Below are 22,559 nucleotides of genomic sequence, written 5' to 3' on the forward strand. Positions count from 1 at the left end.
CACCTTTGTTTTGTGCAGAGGTTGCGTATTGATACACGTTTCATTTCCCCTTTCACAGGTCAGCTACTTCCAAACAAAAATGTTATTATTAATAAAGACGGTCCAGCTTTCTGTGCCGTTGAAATGTTTTTTTCACATTATGAAGATTGCACATTGTCGCCGTCCATAGGGTCCCACTCCATTTCCTCCTATTGCAATAATTATTACTGAAAATGTTATTTATTACAACTTTGTTTTGTTCAAATGTTGCATATTGATACATGTTTTATTTCCCTTTTCCCCCTCAGCTACTTCCTTCCCCATTGTGATTGTCACGGATTGCAGCTGCCGAGTGACAGCTTTTTTAACCGTCAAATGCAACTGTTCGTTATCGGTTGTCTGTGTGTCATAATTCAGTGGGATGACCGTGTCGGACCTCTATGCCCTTACACTGTTGTTGCCATAAGGAGTAACATTCCATCCTTTCTGGTGGTGTAGATCACAGCCATTGACGTCGTCTTGCAAATCAATGTGCGATGAAAACGACTACTGTGCCGGCAACGCTTGCTTTCGGTGTGGGAAAACAACAACATAGCCATTACCATTAACATTTTCATTGTCGACCAAAGAGACAAACTTACAACTTTTATGGAAATGTGAACAGGGCAATCATTTCACACAGTTTATTGTGAAACAAACCTACTTTAGTAATTCCATAGGGCGATGATTTTGCTCAGTTTATTGTGAAATTAAACTACTTTACTAATTCTTAAATTTTACTGTTTTTTTTAGAAATGTATTCTCCTATTTCAAAATGTGGCGTGCTACGTTGGAGGTCCTAATGTGTTCTTTTGTAGGTGATGCATCATGGCAGGTAAGTCCTTATGGACGTATTTGGTTACGCTGCCAAGGAACGTTATGGAGAAAGGTATTGCATACCACTTGCTTTGACTACAGGAGGGTCAAGCCAATCTCATATGCTTTAGTGCCGTCAGGGCAATTTCTGTCACCGTCAGGCCACTTTCTGTCACCCAGATGCCCCATTAACCAACATTAGTTCAGAATGATTGGTATCTTTCTAAAAGAGGAAAAATGAGGTAAGATGCACCCAAAGTTTTTGCTGCACAGAAATGTTTGTAAAATAATACTTGGTTACACCCTCCCAATACACATATTTTCACACCTTTCGATCTGTACCACTTATGAAATGATGTGTCGAAAGGTGAGTGGTAATGGTGTTGCTGTGCAGACATAATAAGACTAATCCTTTGAGTTTTGTAAACATATTTTTATAGACAAAAATGACTGCATGCACAACACATGTATGTAAAGGTCATTGACAGCGACCGAAAAGCTTTGTGTTGTGCATGTGGTAGTGTTTTTCTCTTTAACAAGTGTCGTCATGTACATAACAAATCAACGTTATAGCGTCCATCTCTGAGGGTTAAATTCTATGTATGGTTAGTGGCCACAATGTCGGGGAAGTGGGTACTGGCCATTACTGGAAGGGACAAAACATTGCTTTGAAGTTACCATGTCCACCAGGGACTGGCTTTCTGGTAAAGGTCTTGCTCATAACGACACATTTCTCAAGGAACAAAAATGTGGTGCTGCCATTACGGTCACACGGTTTCATTTTTGCTTTCTGCAGGCTGTAATGGAAAGCGAAGAAGGGTTTATATCCAACACCCTTCTTCCCTTTCTATGGTGGCCATCTTGGAAAAGGATTTGTTTTCTTCAGCCGGGAACGCCAGAGGCGTTCCGGTTGAAGACAAAAAATCCTCTTTTTTGGTACCATGGGTTACTGCTGTAAAATCTCGATTTCTAATGGCATTCACCCCCCATTTTTTGGGGCGGAATGGGGGTTAATGATCCAGAGACGTCGTTATGCACTCTTGCTTCTATTGTACTGCAAACTTGCCCTGTGGAGTTCTGCGCCGGAAATGTTGCAGTTACAAGTTCCTACAAGAATATACAATGTACTTCCGCACTATCAACCAGGCACACATGTTATTGTGAAGTGTGTATGAGTTTTCGAACATGCCTCCATGCTGTGCGCCAGAATATGATAATGTAGCATTCTTCGGAAGGTGGGCACTTACTTCAAATGTAGTATGCTTATTTGTTACTATTAGAACCCTCATAAATGCAGTAGAAAAATGTTGCTAACGTGATGTTATAATTCAATTACACTACTAAAAACGTATGCAATTCAGTGAAAAAAAAGGAATAGTTACGTTGCCCTACTTAAATCATTTAAAATTCACTACAAAAAAAACTTTGTTAAGGGGACGTTATGGTTAAGTTAACCTACAAAAAACCTGTCCTCTTCACTAAAAAAACTTTTCCAGCCTGCCATTACGGATCACATTACAACCTAAAAACCCCTGAATTTCGCCAGTTATGGTAGGCCAAGCACCCACTCCTGCCATTAGCACTGTGCACTGCTACCACTATCCCCCAGAGCATGAAGGATGCCATTACAAATGTCATTGATGACACCACTGACGACATGACATGTTTCGCCCCTTTGTTTTTCTTCACTGCGATATATATATATGTATCTTCAGTGAAAAAAGTTTGTTACTGGGCCGTTATAGTTCACAGTAAAACCAAAAACAATTGACAATCCCTAAATATGGGACGCTAAACAACCATAACTCACACCACCTACGTGCACTGCTAACACTAACACCCAGAACATCAAAGATGACATCAGAAATGTCATTGATGACATCACTGATGACATCACATGTGCTCTTAATTTTCATGCAGAGTCTCCACAAGGGATTATCATTACAATATTGGCAGCAAATTGTCAGACATTATTGCAGAACTATCTTTTGCTAAAAAGTTAATTACCTAATCCATTGGTCAACAATACCATTCCAACACTGACTTCTTTCTTTGCATGAACGACCTCATAACGTCACGTACACATTGTCTACAGCATGTGTTATAGAGGTGCAATATTCTAAATCTTCCCATCTTAGCTACTAAATTGATATAACCTTTCAGTACAGAATGTTTCCATACTGTGAAACATAAGCATCTACGCATGCTTACCTTTCTGTACAATTGCACTATTAAATACAAAGAACAAAGAGACCACAATGCATACAAATATAAGCATATACAGGGAACGCAAAGTAAGCAAACAAACGTGCAGTAATACCATGACCTGTTCATTCCCGACTTCATTACCTTCATGCACAGTAAAAATTATTATATCTCAGGATTGCTTCATATGATATGTTTACATTTGCTATCATATAAATGTCCCCTAAGGAAAGTATTGCAAGAACATATCACAAGGCTTGGGACTACAAATATAGCCATTTTTACTTTTTCACTTACTGACTGTAAAGAAATGCACCTGCCTTAGATATGGCAGGGAACAACAATAGAGGCAGGTAGACATGTGAAGTCATCAGTGATGTCATCAATGACATTTCTGATGTCATCTTTGATGTTCTGGGTGTTAGTGTTAGCAAGGCACATAGGTGGTGCGAGTTATGGTTTTTTAGCGTCCCATATTTAGGTATTGTCAATTGTTTTTCGGTTTTACTGTGAACTATAACGGCCCAGTAACAAACTTTTTTCACTGAAGATATATATATATATATATATATATATTTATATAGCAGTGAAGAAAAACAAAGGGGCGAAACATGTCATGTCGTCAGTGATGTCATCAATGACATTTGTAATGGCATCGTACATGTTCTGGGGGATAGTGGTAGCAGTGCACAGTTCTAATAGCAGGAGTGGGTGCTTGGCCTACCATAACTGGCAAATTTCAGGGTTTTTTAGGTTGTAATGTGATCCTTAATGGCAGGCTGGTATAGTATACGGCGGCAGTTGCCACTGTATAGTTAAGGTGAATTAGAGACACATAGGAGGGGGTCCAGGGACCGAGTTCACAACACAAAGCTTTCTGTATCCTCGGCTATAGCCGCCATCTGAAAGCAAACTAAATCATAGAAGCATGATGTGCTCTGGGGTGAAGGGTAGAGGCTGTCTGGGGAGTGGGGGGAGCTGGCACAGAAGAATGGGGCACTTGGGGATGGAAAACATTCTTTTTTTTCCTGCTGTTTTGTCGATATGTGGCATCAGGGTGAAAATCACTGACTATGGCCATTGAATCAATTGCCATCCAGGTCTCCCAATCATGTAGTAACCAGGACAGACCCTGCTTATCTTTAACGTGAGGCAGGGGCCAGCCTCCTCAGGCCATGTTGCCTGATAAATGAGCCAAACTTACAAGACCACTTAGAGAAACGGCCTGCCCTTTTTTTCTTGCTTGAAGCTAAGCAGGGTCAGCTCCGCTCTGAAGCTAAGCAGGGTCAGTCCCGGTTACTGCATGGATGGGCGACTGAATGGGCATCTGAATTATTTACTTTTTTACTGTCAGTCCTTGAAGGTTTTGCACTCAAAGACAATTTGTTGCCTTTGCTGAATTGCATTCTAGTATTTGTAGTCTGCCAGTAAATAATTAAAAAAATAGGCATCTTTACATCAACAGTGAGGTTCACATCCCTGCAGTAACTGGGACAAACCCTGCTTAGCTTTAAAGTAAGAAAGGGGTCAATCCACTAAGGCCATGTTGCCTAATATATGGATATAACAAACACTTGGAGAAACATGGCCTAAGGGGGCTGGAACCTTCATTGCTTTGAAGCTAAGCAGGATCAGTCCTGGTTATTGCATAGATGGCAGACTGTCCACGGTCCTGAGTGCCACGTGTTTTCTACGTTTAAAATATCTCATAACGCACAGCATCCACATTTTTATAAAACATAAAAAATAACATTTCAAAAAATCACATTCATGCTGAACACTGCTATCAGAGAGCAGCCATGGCCTTAAGGAGTTGGACATGCAGCACATACCCATTATGGTACAATGATGGTATTGTTTGGATTTTCACAAGTTTCCTACCTAGCCTTTTATTATTGAACATATTAAATTATAGGCTAAGTGTGAAATGTATACCCCATGAAGCACCAAGCCATTGTGCCCTAATCATTAAATGGTGATCCTTGAACTCTGCCAGACCAGGGTTCAAAGCTGTTTTGTTTTTATTTAATTAATTTAATTTCATTAAAAGAAAAGCAATGCAAGTGGGAGGTGGCGAGGTTTGTTGCAGTGCAGTCCTGTGAACTTATTTAGCATGAGGGCATTTAGACGTGGCTGGACTGTCAGCCACGGCCACACATCCCTCGTGCCAAAATAACAGCATCAGAATGGCTTTTGCGCTGAAAAGGGTGCACCGAAATGGGCTCTTTAGCCAAATGCCTGTGCCAAATCGGCCTGCGCCAAATGATGGCACCTAAAATGGGTGTACAGCGTGGAGAACACTGCTTAAACAAAGTGTGTGCTTCATGGCAAATAATTTAATCTCACTGCGCATTGCCTAAAAACATTGTGAGTTCTTAAAGCCTGCAATCCGAAGGCCATGGCTAGTGGCCTGGTAGTGTTTAAAATGGACAGTGGGCACGGCAAAAGGCCATGCCCACTGACCATGGCTGGAGACAATGCTAGTGGTCTGGAAGCATTCTAAAAATCTATGGAATATCAAAACCCTTTAAATTCAAGGAAAAGACTTTAGTTGCAGGGACGTTAAGGTGAGCAATACTTTGTAACAAAACCTTTGGAATTCAAGAAACAAAATGTTAGTTGCAGGGACGTTAAGGTGAGCAATACATTGTAACAGAACCCTTGAAATTCACGGAAAAAACTTTAGTTGCAGGGACGTTCAGGTGAGAATGTAATGCAACAAAACCCTGGAAATTCAGATAAATCCACCATAACTTTGCGCCCCCTGTTGCGCAGACTATGACCACAATGATGACATCACAGATCACATCACTGATGACATCACTAATTACATTACAACAGTAACAGGAATTACGCATGGCCTTCAGCCATGGTCAGTGTGCATGGCCAAATCTATTTTAACACACGAATGGGACTAGTCATGGCCTTCAGTTATGGACAGTTATCACAACATTCGCAATACTGGCCAGTGGCCACAATCTTTGACTGTGTCCACTATTTATTCTAACATATATATGGGCTACTAGCCATGGCCTTTGACCTTGATCAGGTTTTACATCTGTTGGCCATGTCCACTGTACATTTTAAAATAATAAAATGCAATAAGCAATGGCCTTTGGCCGTGCCCACTGTGAATTACACAACACTAACCAGCCATTAACTATGGCCTTCAACCGTGCCTACTGGATATTGTATACACTAACCAGCCGTTGGCCATGGTTTTTCACACAATACCAGCCAGTGGCCACAGCCTTTGGCTGTGCCGACTGGATATTCTGACTTGTTAATGGGCACTAGCTATGGCCTTTAGCCATGGCCACTGACTACAGCTTTCAACTTTGCCCACTTTATATTTTAAAACAGTAACAGGCTACTAGGCATGGCTTTTAACCATACACATTGGTATTTTTGAACACTAACCGACCACTAGCTATGGCCTTTGGTGCTGGCCAGTGACCCCAGCCTTCGGGATGGCCAAGTCCATGGCCTAAATTGTTATTAAGGTAGTCATTGTTTTCATGAGCTAACTTATAAATGATGTTATGTCTAATTCCATAATTGATGTAATCAGATATATACAATGCAATTAGTGTTGTCATCAGTGATGTGATTTATAATGTTATCAGTGTTCCCATACAACATGAAATTAGTTATGTCATCAGTGATGTGATCTTTGATGTCATCATTGTGGTCATAGTTTGCACAACAGGGGGTGCAAAGTTAAGGTGGCTTTAGCTGAATTTCAAGGATTGTGTTGCATTAAGTGCTCACCTTAACGTCCCTGCAACTAAAGTTTGTTCATTATATATATATATATATATTATATTGTTCTTACAATGTCTGTTCAGTGGGTATTGGGTATGCACAAAGCCATCTTTACCCTGATACTCAACCCCCCCAATTCAAAAAGTCTGCAAGGCTACCGAACATAAGGAAACAGGAAGCATCGTAGCCCTTGAATTCCAGTGGAGTGAAAGATGCTGCAGTCGAGTATATGTGGTCACAGTTACAAACACTTTAATGTTAGGCTGAGTGAATGAAAAATATAAAGCAGTAGCAACAGCCTCATTACAAGTGTGGTGGTATTTTGGTGGTAAATCCTCCAAAATAAGGCCAAATAGAATTACTGCCAACACCACTTGTTCCCATGGATTTATTGCAGGATTGCAAGTGGTCGTAGGGCACTGTAAGTAGCCATTATTGGTGGAGCAATTACCACCAGCAGTAATTCCGCTGGTGGTAATCTCATCTATTTTGCTGATTTTTGGCAGTGAAGTGGTGGATTTACAGGAAGTGTAGCATTCTTATTATGAATACACTATACACTGGAAGTGATCATGTGAAAATGTGAAATGTAAAAAGGCACCGGTTAGCAATGGTAGTTCATTTAAATAATGTCCTTTTCTTAGCAGTTCTCTATGAAAATGCCCTTCCTTCTTGGATGAAAACTGATGATGTTTTTTCTTGTGTGGGCACCAAGCCACTGCTACAGTTTAGTTTAGTTTAGTTTAGTTTATTATTTGTATAGCGCGCCATACCCTGGAGTATCAGGGCGCAAACAGACAAGGATATGCTCAACTTAGTTACAGGTACATAGAAATCAGATGAAGGTACAGAGATGCGCCGAGCTTGGTTACAGATATGCTCGGCTAATTGCAAGTACAGGAAGAGGCAGGAAGAGTAGACAGGCATCAGCAATATTACAGCAAGCAGATATGAACAGGGAGAGATCAAGGATAGGGGAGCAAGGAGTTTGCTCCTGTTCGCGTAATATATAATTATATACAGTAATGTACAATGTGACAAGTGGAGTAGTTAGCTATCGTTGGCTCTCAGCCACCTAGTGAGTTTTTGTCTAAATTTTGCGAAAGGCTGAGGTTCTCTAACGTCATGGGGGAGGGAATTCCATAACTGCGCAGCCTTGACCGGGAAGCTATTTCCTCCTATAGTGGCAAGTTTGAAACGCGGGACTTGGAGGCAGTTTGCGTTGGCTATTCTGGTAGGTCTGGAAGAAGTCCTTTTACGTAATCTATCCATGAGGTAAGGTGGAGCTTTGTTGTTGATACATTTGTGGGTGAGGGAAGCGATTTTGAGATGAATTTTGTCTGCGGTGGCGAGCCATTTGTGTTCTCTTCTTGTGGAGGAAATATGCTCGTTTCTATTAATCTTGAGTGCTGCTCTCAGAGCATTGTTCTGGAGCACTTGAATTTTGTGGATGGTCTGTTTATTAGCTGCAATGTAAAATCCATTACAATAGTCTAATTTGGATAGTATCAAGGCTCTGGCTAGTGTAATGCAACTATCTGTGGAGAGGAATTGTTTGCTCGCTCTGATAAGTTTGCATGTATATGCTGTGGCAGAAGCTAGAGAGTTAACTTGTTTAGTAAAGTTCATGGTGGCGTCTAGGTAAAATCCTAAGGTTTTTACTTCATGAGCTACTTTTATGTTGTTCCCATCAATAATGAAGTTGTCGTAATCAGGGCTGAGTTTGGATATATAGGTAGTGGTGCCTAGGATGATAAGCTCAGTTTTATCATCGTTCAGGCATAGGCCGTGTGTGGCCATCCATGCCTGGACGATGCTATAGATCCTGTTCACTAGGGCCAGGTCCTTGGCGTAGTCTCCTGAGAGCGGGAGGAGGATCTGGGTATCGTCTGCGTAGTTAGTGTAAGCGATACCTAGATGATCCATTTCATCAAAGAGAGGCTTTGTGAAGACATTATAGAGGGTGGGTGACACACAAGATCCTTGTGGAACACCGCATGTTATGGGGATTGGATCTGCTGAGGCTGATGGAGCGAAGACTCTCATGGTCCGATTACTCAGGAATGACTGGATCCAAATTATGGCCTCTTTTGAAAAGTGGGCTGCCGAGTCGAGGTGACTACAGAGGACTGTGTGGTCCACTAAGTCGAATGCCGCTGATAGGTCCAGGAGGAGAAGTAGGGCCGCTTGGCCATTGTCTCTACAATCGTCTATTTGGGCCTTAAGGTCTATTAACACTGTTTCGGTCCCATGTTGCGGGCGGAATCCTGATTTACGGGTTCCAAGTAGGTGGTTAGACTCTAGGAAGCTTTGAATTTGCAAGTAAGCCACTTTATCTAAAATTTTTAGAAGAAAGGGCACAGTCGTGATGGGCCTGAAGTTAGTCGGGATGGCAGGGTCAAGGGTTTGCTTCTTTAGTAGTGGCAGTACCCAGGACTCTTTTAGGTTGATCGGTACTGAACCTGAGGTAAAGGAAGAGTTGATTAGTTTGGTTATAAATGGCGACAGTTCTCTCGCAGCATCCTTGATGAGTTGTGCTGGGCATTGGTCGCCTTTGCAGTTGGACGGTTTGAGTCGCAGGATGATCTTTTCTACTTCTATGGTCGATACCTTAGAGAAGCAGAATCGGGCTCCTAACTTGGGCAGTGGCGGTGGCGCTGAGCTCTGAGGGATGTGTGGTGTAAGTGATGCCTTCTTGATGGCAATTTTGGTTTGTAGGCTTGCTACTTTGTTTGTTAAAGCAAGTTGTATGCTAGAGCACCATTTTTTATCCTTGGTGCAGTTTTCTTGGGGTACAACGGGTGTTTCCAGTTCTTTCAGAATGCTGAACAGTTCTTTGACACTAGATTTTGAATTGGATATTCTAGTATTGTAGGTTTCTTGTTTGGCTAATAGTATTTCTTTCTTGTATTGGGAGGAGGCTTTGGAAAGTATACACACACTCAAAATTAGCATAAAATAGACAATATAAACACATGGCAGACCATGCAGCCTAGACCTCTGGTTCTTTACAAGGACTGTCAGAACCCCAGCACCTTGCATAAAGACTATATGCACTTCTTTACCTCCCCATTATGGACTATGTGGTCTCAGTGTGATAGTGCAGGACAAATAGAATGAGAATGTAGCTCGCCAAAAATCATCTCCATGGGGATGCCTTTGTCACTGCTGCTGCCATTGCTGTCAGCCTTACTTGTTCAACAGGCAATGCATTCCTTGAATATACTGACATCCAGAACACTGGACAGGGGCCGATTCATGGAACAAACGTGCACCCAAAATCCATGCGCAAGCAGGCGCAAGGGAGCGCAAGCGTGAGAAATGCAGCGCACGCGTGCGATTCAAGGAAGACGCTGCGCGTTTTTCCCGCTGTCCGTGCGCCCAATCCAGCCATGGCGCACACAGGCATACACGTCGTGCGCTACGCGCACAGCAAAAGCGCACATCGCGTGGCGCACACAACCAAAGTGGGCGGAACAGTGGGCGTAACACGCGGAATGGGGAACAACGCGTGAAAAAGAAGGCGTAACTGGGGAAGTACTGCAGGGAACTACACGGAACGCCCACACGCACGCGAACAACCCGTATTCATGGATCCGAATACGGGAAACCCGCGCATGGCAAAAGACGCACACAGGCGTCAACGCGTCTGCCACACGAAGGCAGGCGGAAGCGTCCCCGCGCACAGTACAAAAGTGCGCGCAAACAACAAACACGTATATACAGCTACGATGAATGCCCCATTAGTCGCAGCACTGATCGTGGGACACCGCAGGAGGAGGAGAATAGCCAAGGCACGCATTTTCGCACCACGGACAAGCCTTTTTGGGATGCCTGACGACCAGGTCTATGGCAGGTATAGGTTTCCACCCCACATCATCCTAGACCTGGTCAGGGAGTAGGAAGATGACCTTACATCCCCCGCCCTTTGCTCCCAAGCATTGAGCCCCTTGGAGAAGGTGCTCAATGTCCTGCATTTTTTGGCCACTGAGTCATTTCAGCGGACTACTGCCATGGTGGGGGGGGTCTCACAGGCCACACAGTCACGCTGCCTACACCAGGTACTGGCAATCATGACAGCGCGCCCCTCAGTCCGCAGGCACATATACATGCCCAGAACACCCGCAGAAAGGCAGGCCGTTGTCCTGGATTTTTTCAGGGTGGCACACTTCCCCAAAGTGCTCGGTGCCATAGATTGCACCCATGTGGCCCTACGTCCACCTAGGGCCACTGAGCACATCTACCGAAACCGCAAGCACCGGCATTCCATCAATGTACAGGTGGTATGCGATGCAAAGGGAATCATCACCTCTGTCTATGCAAACTACCCTGGCTCCACCCATGACAGTTTCATATACAGAATGTCCGCCCTGAGCCGGGCCCTGGAAGCTGGGCAGCATGGCGACACATGGCTCCTAGGTGAGTACAAATGCCCGTGCACATGCATGCAAGTCACACACAGACAAATACACACACCCTAACAATCTCAACTATTATCACCTCCCCAGGGGACAGTGCCTACCCTCTGAGCAACCACATGATGACGCCAATCCGGAACCCCACCACACCACCCCAGGTAAGATACAACGCCGCCCATATTGCAACCAGGGCCATAGTGGAGCGCATATTCGGAATGCTCAAGTCACGTTTCCGCTCCCTTGACCGCTCTGGCGGGCAACTACTCTATGCACCACCAGGAGTGTGCAGGATCATTGTGGCAGCATGTGTCCTGCACAATGTTGCAACACGGCAGGGCGTACCGGTGGACATGGTGGTGCCTCCACATCCCGAACCACAGGCACAGGCGCTGCCCATGGGAGGGGACAGGGCACGTGGCGAGGAAGCCCAGACCCAGCTTGTGGCCACATTTTTCACCTAAACTCCCACCCCTGCGGAGTGCACACAGGCCTGGCACATACCAGGTGACAATCGATGATGACAAAGAGACAGTCAACTGTCACAACCCTACCACCCTGAGATAGTTGCCATGGAAGTGCCACATCGTCTGCATCCCTAGCTACTTAAACACAAGCTATCCTGTGTGACCAAAAGGCACACATATGACATATGACATGATATGGCCTATACACAAGTATTTCAAGGTGCGATGAGTCAGCGAGGGGGGAACAAGGGAAGACAGACAACGGCACAACTAGGCCAGGTGTCATTCAGATTGTGCAAGTGCAGGGGTAGAGGGAAGGGAAAAGTGCAAGGGGGAGGGGACGGGGGGATGAGTGCAGTACAGGGGAAGTAGACCAAAAAACAAATACACAGGTCAGCTGGTGGCAAGTGCAAAGGTAAGTGCAGACAAGTGCTGGGAAGGGGGGGGGGCTGTAGGGATAGAGAGACAGTACCGTAGTGCAGGAGTTGCCAGGGAGCCAGTGCAAGTGGAGAGTGGCTGGGCCAGGGACCGTGGTCGGTGAGAGTGGCCCAGTTGCAGATCCAGTGCAGTTCCAGTGAAGAATTCCGCAAGGGTGAGGCAGAGAGAAAGCAGAAGCAAAGAGGAAGGTCTTGAGGTGCTTCCCGAACCGGAGATGGTTCCCCTCAAGTTCAAGTGAGGCAGGAAGGCTGTTCCAGAGGAAGGGCCCTGCCGCGGAGAGAGATCTACCCCCAGCTAGTTGCTCTGAGAAGCGGATGACCCTGACATGCAAGGTGTGCATCACACACACCTGCACAACAGGCCATGGCCATCACTGTTATGTCACTCAAACCCTCCCAAACCACAACATGACATGGCAAACAATACCCATACACCAACACAGCAACAATAAGGTACACATTGCCATGTCCAAAATGTACAGTGGCATCAGACAATGATGCCTGACCAGGAATCAGATGAAATGACAGACCAACAACCTCCCACCCAAAATAAGTCATTTCCAAATGCATTACAAGAGTTGTAGACGTAACATAACAATGAATGCCTGTCTACATGCACATTGTGCATTGCAAAATCAACACTGCAGCTTCTGTGTGCTGTGTCCTACTCCTGCAACACACTGCTCAGCGCACAGCACAGTGAACAGCCATTGTGTGTGATGCACACCCTGAGCATCACATCTAAGCGACAGACCACATCAAAAAGCAAATTAGGCATGTACAGGATCCATAATTGGTCACAGAACATGTGCTGCAGGGACACAGTGGCCACCAGAAGGCAAACAGTGTACACGTGGATATGCAAGGGTGGGAGTACATGTAGTGCATCAGAGTGCAAGTGTGTGGGTCTGCAAGGACATGCACTCAACATATGCATGTGCACTCAAGTGACCATCAGTGTTCTCTATACATCACATGTGAACATTCACCATGTGTACACCCCAGCATGTCAAACCACAACTATCCCCTCGCACCTGAAAGGTAAACACAACACATGAACAGGCATTGATCAGCAGAACACAACATGTACATAGGATACCATCATTACAATGTCAGAGTTCCCATCACACTGCAGGGCAAGGCAACTATCAACAACAACCCCCCCTCCCTCACAAATGACCATGACCCACTGAACAACTGCACCTGGGTCATGGAGCCTTCAACCCTCAATTCCACCTGGCCACAGGATCACCTTTACCCTTCGTCACCATCTCCCACCTTGTGCGTAAAAAGATGCCTGCACCCTCAGAATCCACACTCATTTCCAAAATCACAAAATCCAAGGCATAAAAATGAACCAGAACCCCCTCCAGTAGATGACTTGACGTAGCAGTACCTCACAAAGGCCAAGTACTACCACAATGATGCAACAACCAAGGTACCACAGTAAAACAATGTCACAACAGGATGTGAACCATGTGTGGTACATAACATAGGATGATGCATCATGAACGGATGTGTATTGTCACAGGTCCCGTGTACAGGTGTGGGAGTGTCACGAAACAACCACCCCCACCGTGTCCCGGGTGCCTGCAAGGTCAAACTCACACAGGCCCCTGAGACCCTGGTGGGGAAGGAGGTTCAGGGATATGCAGTCGGGACAGGTGTTGGCACACTGTATATCTGGAATGAGTGGCAGGAGAGGGGAGGAGGAATGACACATGAAAGTAGGGAATGCACGAAAATGTACTACCTGCATGAACACATACACAATCCAAACAAACTTGGACATCATTGTCATGGCCTTCTGTGGTCCAGGCTTAGGAGTGGTACGAACCAACCACCCCCTCTAGGGTTTTGGCGCCTGCAAGTTCGGGGCTTACACAGGCATCCGCAACCCCAGCGGGGAAAGAGGGTTAGGGAACGTTGCTTGGATAGGTACGGGAAGCAGGAACACCGGGAGAGGGTACAGGGTTCAAAATTGCATAGGATTCCGGGTGATTAGGGTGAAAAAAACATACCAAATTGAATCACACATACATCCATGCATTAGTGCACCCCCCAGCAAGCCTATGCAGAGCAGTTTGAAAGAAAAACAAAAAGACACTTAGCTCTGGTTTTGAGTGCTGGCCTCCTGCCTGCGCACTCTCAGGTCCGGTTACAGGAGCACTGCAATGCTGCAAAGAGAGCCACAGTCAACAACCTGTACGTGCCCATTACACAAAAACACACCACCAAACATGCCCCATAGCAACAAACTACTCTACAGACAATCTGGTGTAGATGCTTCGTACCCATATATAACATTACCCCTGTGACGGGTCATACACAGTCAATGCAGTAAGTCAGCTGCCGGTGGGTGCGTTGCAAATGGAACACCAATTTGTGACAATTCACACAACATGCAATGTTCCCTGGGTAAGCAGACAGACCCATATAGCAAGCCATGACTTCAGAGCAAGTTGCGTACCACCATGACCGAAACAAAGTTGGCAGTGCATTTATCATAAGGTACATGGAAATGAAATGCACTGCACCCGAGTATGTCCCTTGATGTATGTCCCTGTGAGCTGCCCCTTTCCATGTCTCGGAAGGCTACATGTGCCTCAATGGACCTTGGTGTACTGGAGGGCATGTGCCACTGCCCCTGCAGGTGTCCCAGACAACCTTACAATCAACAGCCATCAGTCCACCAACACATCTGAGCTGCATTGTGTGCTTCAACACCAATATTCTTCCAAGCTCACCCTCAGTGCTGTGACTAAGCCTGCATGTGCAACTCGCCTGGTGCAAGCTTTGCTGTGTTGTGGACCCCCTGTGCTGCTCACCTTGCTCGGAGTTCCTTGGAACACGTCAGCAGTTCTAGGATGTAGGTCTGCAATCCCTGTGCCTCTGCTTGTGCACACATGTGCATGTGAGCACCAACAAACGTGTCCAGAATTCCGTCGGCTCATCCCCCTGCAGAAAGGGCATGAAACACATGATTAATGCTTCAAAGTCATCTGTGTGTGTCTCTTCAGGCATCTCATTACTTGACCATGTCAGAGAGTCACAGCATAAATCACACCATCAGTCCGTCTTTCACATCCAAAGTGTATAACACTATCTACAGCATGAATTGCAACAAGCATGTGTACAGTAAAGATAAGAAACATACTACACAATGCATAGCAATGAATGTACACATTAATCATGAAACACCCCATCTAGCAAAAGCTGAACAGTGGACAATAACACCAAAATCATCCCCACTAGGGGTGTAAACACAAGTCAAACAGCACCAGACATGCCACAGATATGACAGTCCAAGGCCCTTGTGTAAAATTTTGTGACACAAAACCATCCTTGCGAGCCCATGGATAAGGGAGGCAGGAGTGGCATATGTGAGTCAAGGACCCCAAGCAGCAAACACATACACAAGACAGCTGGAACAGACAGTGGATGCCTTCAAAAGCCACAAAGCACCGCACCGTCACATGAAAGCACAATAGACGGGCAATTTTAAACTAAAGTAACTATTAACTAATTACACTAACTATGGAAAACCTACATTACCTAATTAAACTAACTATCAAACAGAAACTTAACTAACTAAACTAAAAGAAAAATGAAAAATGGCCACATACGACCCGGGGGTAGGGGAGGCACCCAGGAGGGGGGAGGTACAGGGTGCTGCTCAACATGCACATGCGATGATGCTGACCCAAAAAAAAAAACCTCCATGGGCTCAACGCCTGCACAGCCCGACCTATGTGGGAGATAGATGGTCGTCCGAGTCTGGCTCATCCTGGAAAGGAGGACGTGGCACAGTAGCCTGGCCACCCCTAGCCGCAGCTTGCCCCTCGTCGGCAGCAACTCTGCCGGACGGGTGAGCCTGGTTCTGTGTGGCGATGTGACGTAGGTCTGCATGCAGAACCTCACGTGATACACGTGCTTCCTCTTGCAAGGTAGCACGTGTAACACGGAGTTCCTCCTGCAAGGCCTGGCTGGACAACCGCTGCACCTCCCGGCAAGCCTGTAGCTCAGCCGAGATGGTACGCTCAAGCTGTGCAAACCTCTCCTCTGCCTGCTGCCTCTGGGACATCATAAGGACACCCAGAGTGGATCTGAGGGAAGCATACTCCTCCCTCAGGGCATCCATGTGCGCCTCTGTGTGAGCAGCAATTGCTTGATGCAGAGACGACATTTCAGCCTGGCGTGCCTTGTCTGAGGCCACCATGCCCATCCTGAGTGAGCGGGCCGTTGACCGTGCCGCCTGCTGCTGGAGAAGCACCTGCCTAGCAGGGGGGAGCACAGATCGGGCCACACGCTCCATGCTCTCAGCGATGTTCTCCATTGCTGCCCCCTGCCGTTCTGAATTGGCAGTCATGTCTTGCTCCCACTCAGTATACTGTAGTTGCGCGCGGCGACCGCGTTGCCGGGCTTGACCCCTGCGGGACCCAAGGACCGGGGGTCCTCGCTGTGTTGGCACCGCCCGCGGCTGCACGACTACATGCCCCCGTCGACGTGATGTCCCAGGCACATCAGTGACTGGTGTGGAGGGTGACCCTGCGTCCCGATCCGCCACGGGCGGAGGAACCAAGACTGTCTGATCCCTCAGTGCACGTGTCGCAGACAGAGGAGTGTCCACATCAGAATCATAGGGGCATGCGTGCAATGCACATGGAACATGAATGGGCACTCATGTCCCTGCGGGAGATCTGACCTATGCACAGTACAAGTGAGATACCCTGCATCAAGTACTAAGGCTGTACCACACGGCATATGTTTGGCAGATTCTACGCTGGAAGTGAGCATCTACACAGCACGCATGAACAAGAAAGTACACATTGGCAAGATTGAAGAACACCAGTGCAAAGGTGGAACTGGGGTGCAGAGTGGCGGAGAAGGGGCAAGGGAGCATGCCTACATGGAGTCCCTGCATGCAGGCAGAGGAGACATGCATGACGGAAGCTTTGCATTACTTACACATCAGAACCATGTACATGTCACATGTAGCGGCAATCATGCACAACACATCCCACAAGTGAAACACACACGTCCTCAACAAACACGCATCAACACTCACTGGACTGGGCATCAAAGTCCAGCATCTCTCCCACTCCTTCGACCAATTCAGGTGGTATGAACTCCGCAACGAGTGCCTCATGCGGAGTGAGCTCTTCCTCCTCTGGTGCAGGCCCACCGCCAGTCACCAGAGTCAAGTTGTAATTAGAGGCACGCTTAGCCTTAGTGCTGCGTTTGATGTCATTCCAACGCTTTTTGCACTCTTGCGCCGTGCGCACCTCATGGCCGAATGAACTGACATGTTCCACAACATGCTTCCAGTGGGTGTCACGTTGGGCAGCCGTAGTCTGACTATTGGCACCCACTAGCATGTCACGGCTGTGGCCCCGCACGTAGTCCACGAGGAAGTCCAGTTCCTGCTTACAGAAAGGCTTCTTCCTCGACGTGCAGGAGGTCGTGGCTGTGTGTGGGGTCCCAGCCTGTGCTGCAGGTGCAACCTTCCTCCTCTTGGACTGTGGTGCAGACCCTGGCTGGCTAATGCCGCCCTGACCAGTATGGCCAGTGGGTTCGGTGGATTGAGCCAAGGGAGTGGCAGGTGGAGGGATGACCAAAGGCTTGACTTGTGTCAGTGGCAGCTGGGTGCCCACTAATGGGCCCTGCGCAGCAACACCAGCTGTGGCAGGGTCATTGACCGCAACGGTCCTGGTTGGCAGACTCACAACCGGGGTGCTGTTGGGTGCATCTGCCCCTGCACTTGCCAACACCCGGCTGTTCGGGGCAGCAGATGACATGACTGCCCCAGGGACACGTGTCTTGGTCTGAGCAGCCCGGCCTGCCCCTATGGTTTCCCCCCTGGCCTGTTGGAGATCTACCAAGGGCTCTTCAAGTGCCAACGCAGCCTGCGCTGGCAGACCCCGAGCCTGGGTGGCGGTGTCCACAGCTGCACCTGCAGCTACCACTACCCTTCGGCCCATGGCAGTCGATGGAATGGACTGCTGGGTCACACGGGCGCCAGTGCCAGATGCAGAAGCTGCATCCCCCAGAACCACAGGGGGTGGTGGCATGACTGCACCGACACATGGCACAACATTGTGCTCAAGTGGCGCACCCCTGCCTCTTCCCCCTCTGTGGCCCCCCTGGACACCCTGGAGTCCCCCTACTCCCTGGTCACCACGGCCACGTCCCCGACCACGCCCGCCACGAGGAGGACGCCCAGCTGAGGCGCCCGTCACCTTTGGTGTCCTCCCAATCATGGCACAGATGTAGTAGTGCCGGCACAGATGGAGTGGTGCCAATGGGAGGTGTACACCACAATTGACCTGGGCAATTGGGGTGGGAAGCAAGATGTTAACAGCCCCCCTGCACCTGCAAGGCTGTATGTGACCCCGGTGATGTAGTGACGGGTCACGCAAAACTCAGGCACCCCAAAACTGCAGTAAAACCGTGCACGCAACCCTGCAGCCTACGTGCGTGGATTCAACCTCCCGCAGTACGCGGTGGCACCTAGTAACACGAATAACGCGTACGCGTGGGACACGCAGGCTACTCCGACATCGAAAATGGGTGCGATACACAGGGGCAGCCGCAGTGGGAAAAAGAGCGTGTGCGACTCACCGTCTGACTAGCGCGATGCAGAAAAACACGCGTAGCCAATACCCCCGCCAAAAGAAGAGATACGTCCTTGATAGCTGTGAAGATGTGATGGCGCGCGAAACAACAGGAAGCAGCAACACACGTCGGTCTCCACGAAAAGCACGTACAGCGAACTGCTGGGCCCGCTCACCTTTAACCCATGCTGAGGGAAACGCACGCACGCATCACGTCACTTACGCGCATGGTCCCTTTCCTCGTATTACACGCGGACGTGCAGTTTTCCACGTGCGCTGAAATGCCCATGCACGCCTGTGCACGTCACGTCACAGGGGCGCTTGCGCTTGAGGGGCCTTCTGTCCAATGAAATTGCGTTTGCGTGCAGACGCGCTTACGCGCTAAGGGCCTTTCCTCGAATTACACGCTGACGTGCAGAATTTTCACGTGCCAAATCACTCCGTATCAAGCTGGCCACGCGTCAGCACACGGAAGACCACGCTCCTGCCCAGAAGGCCGAACTACTGCCCCCCAGAGCCCCGAGCACGCTCCCACCTGCCATCTGATGCTGCCTGACTGCCTGCTGCCCACGTGCCCTGCCATATGCTGCCTGCACATCAGCCAGGGGTGCTGTTGCTGTGGCCACCCCTGCTGGAACCGAAGACTCCCGACTGGGATTCCATCACTCCACAGCCCAGCCCCAGGACCCAGTTTCCCACCCACTCCTGCCTCTGGGGTTGTCATGTCGGGCACTGCAACATCTGGCACCACTGACAACCCCCGGCCAGAGAGGCAGAGGGGCACCAGCTTCAGTGCCACCGAAGTTGGTGTCCTGGTGGAGCAAGTCCTGGGGCAGTATGATGCCCTCTTCGGAAGTTCCCGCGCTGACAAGGAAGGACGGACTCGGATCTGGATTGACATAGTGACTGCCATCAACGCGGAGGGGGTGGCAGTCCGCGACTTCCAACATGTCAAGAAGCGCTGGGAGGACTTCAGGTCCAGGACCCTGAACAAGGCCCGGCGCCTCTTGAAGGCAGCGGATGCCAAGGGGCGCCGGGGCCACTTGTCAGAAGAGCAGATGAGGGTCCTGGAACGCATATCCCCAGCGCTCCACATCCAGGTCCTTGAGAGGCAGACCCGTCTGGAGTTGAGCGGTAAGTGTACATGCATTCTGATTGTGAGCTGTGCGTGTGGTGATGTTTCAGTAGTGTGCAGGTTGCACATCTGTTTGTATGAGGTCGAGTATGGGTGGGGGTGTACAGGGCTGTGGGGCTAACACATGCGAGGGCTGTAATGTGTGAGACATGGATGGTGCTTGTGTGTGTAGGCTTGCATGCCAAATGCAGTTATGTGGGCACACATGTTTGGATGAATGTGTATGTAAGAAAACATGTCCGTGATGTCACGCATGTATGTTATTTTCAGCTGCATGTATCAGCACTGTGTACATGTGCATTTGTGTGTATTTGACAAGGTTGCAACAGTGATGCAACTTGGATGCATGTGACAGCGGGATGTGGAAGCCTGATTGGCAGATGTGACATGGATGCCCATCTGAACACTGCGACACTTGGCAGAGGTGTACACATGCATGCAAGTGTGGTGGTGTGTGTACATGTGTGGTGCACTTCCTGTGTTGCATGTGATGTCTGGCTCAGCTTTGCCTGCTCATGCTGCTGTATGTGTATGGATGGTGCTGGCAGTTGCGATATGTCTGTGGTATGGACCATGTGTGCGAGTTGATATGACATGTGTGTTGGGGATTGTGATGGCATGTCTGAGGTTTGCCAATGCTACTCATGTACAACTGTCATGTGTGTATGTGTCCATTGGACAGTGCCCTGATGCCTGTGTTCTATTTCTCCCTGTCTGCAGTGTCAACTGATGAAGAGGGCGGAGAAGGTGCTGTGGAGCACAGCGGCGAGGATCCCAGCGCCAGCCGGAGACGCAGGGCCCAGCTCCCCGCACATGTTGTCATCTCGTCGGGGAGTGAGGAGTCCGGTGCCGTGTCCCAGGCCGCAGCTGCCGGGGGGAGGTCCAAGAGGCGGAGGTTGGAGTTGGACTCCTCGGCAGCAGAAGGGGCAGCTGGGACCCCACAGGGCCCAACGGGGGAAGATGGCACGGAGTCATCCAGGTTGGTGGGGGGTTTGGTGGAGGAGGAGGCCGTGCAAGCAACAGAGACGGGGTCTGGAGGTGGGGATCCCACTGGTGCTAGTGGTGCAGTGCAGGACCAGGGACAGGAGGCAGCACAGGCCTCCGCGGAGGTGCCTGTGTGCAATCCTGTCCCTGATCCTGTCCCTGCATCATCTTGCACCAGCAGGGATGCCTACGTCCAGACCCGTTTTCAGGCAGGGGATGAGCAAACGACAACTGGCCTTCCTCTGCCTGCAGACGTGGCTATCTGGGTCCGGGTTGAGCCTGTCCTGACTGGTGTGGCGTTGCGTCAACGGGCCATGCGAGGTGACCTGCAGTCTTTTCATGAGGAGACTGCACGTCATCTCGAATGGCTCGTTGACCACGTCAGCCTGCTGGACAGGTCACCCAGGCTGGATTCCTCCGTTTGATGGGGCTTGCTACGACCCCCTCCTCAACTGAACCCCCTACGCGCCAGTCGTCCTCCATGCCTGGGTGCCCTGTGGAGCTGCCTCTGACGGTGCGGCCAGGCTGGTGGAGGAGGCATCCCTGCCACAGTCGGGAGTCGGACGTCCCGCAGGGGTGGCCACATCAACGACTGCACCCCAGCTGGCGGAGGATGTGCAGGCAGCAGGAGGCAGTGCGCGGGCAGAGGCACAGCAGCAGCAGCAACGTGGTGGGAGACATGAAGGCTCGGGGCCTTCAACATCGGAGGGGCAGGCATCGCCGGAGGGCAGGGGGACCCAGGACAGAGAGTGTCTTCCGTGTGGCAGCGGTTGGGCCACGCCATAGATGCGGAGCGGCAGCGGGCGGAAGAGGCACGGCTCACAATGGTCAGGGCGGAGAACTCCATGCGGAGGGCCCTGAGGCGGGCCAAGTGCCTCGAGGCAATCCGCAGGGGGTTGGAGGTGGACACGTCGACGGCCCTGCGGACCCTCCGGGACATGGAGGAGGACCGCCTCCGGGACATTGAGCAGGAGTTCCATGATGCCCTGGCCCGGGACATCCAAAAGTGAGCCTTCACACTAGCCCGCTGCCCTTGTACATAGTTATGTAGGTAGTGTTAGGTTTCCTTTGTTTTTTTATTTATTTTGGACCTTTTGGACATTGGCCACATTTTTGTATATAGTTCATTTTATTAGTTAGTGTTGTTAGATAGGTTTCATTTCTTTTGTTGGGATAATGGACCCTGGCTTGTTCGTCTGTACATAGTTCACTGTTGGATTTTATTTTTCTTTCACAATTTACCCATGGAGCAATGGCTTTCAATTATTATTTCCCATTGGATGTTCTTTTGTGGACAGTGACTTTGGACACCATTCCTTTGGATTATGATGTTTGGTTTTGCTTTTATTCACGGACATGCTTCTTTTCATTTTTGTACATTCCCATTTCTGTTTCTTTATTTTTGAATCTATTTATGTTTCCTTTAATACATATTTTTGTGTAGTATCATCTCATTGGTTTCATGCATATCATGATATGGGTTTTGAGATTCACTGACACCCATTGGGTCTATGTGAGGGACATGTGTTTGTTTCGAAACTTGCAATTGGTGTTCTGTCATGTAATTGCCATTTCTGAGTGGGTGGATGCAATACTCGGGTGGGTGTTTTGCATTTGGAGGCTGACCATAGGGACCGGGGATCTAGATTGTGATGATATGTTGGCTGGGGAACATGAGTTGGGGCCTGCTGGCAGGTGCCCCA

This window comes from Ambystoma mexicanum, chromosome 5q, assembly GCF_040938575.1.
Source record: "Ambystoma mexicanum isolate Mex_15411 chromosome 5q, UKY_AmexF1_1, whole genome shotgun sequence".
Classification (NCBI taxonomy): Eukaryota; Metazoa; Chordata; class Amphibia; order Caudata; family Ambystomatidae; genus Ambystoma; species Ambystoma mexicanum.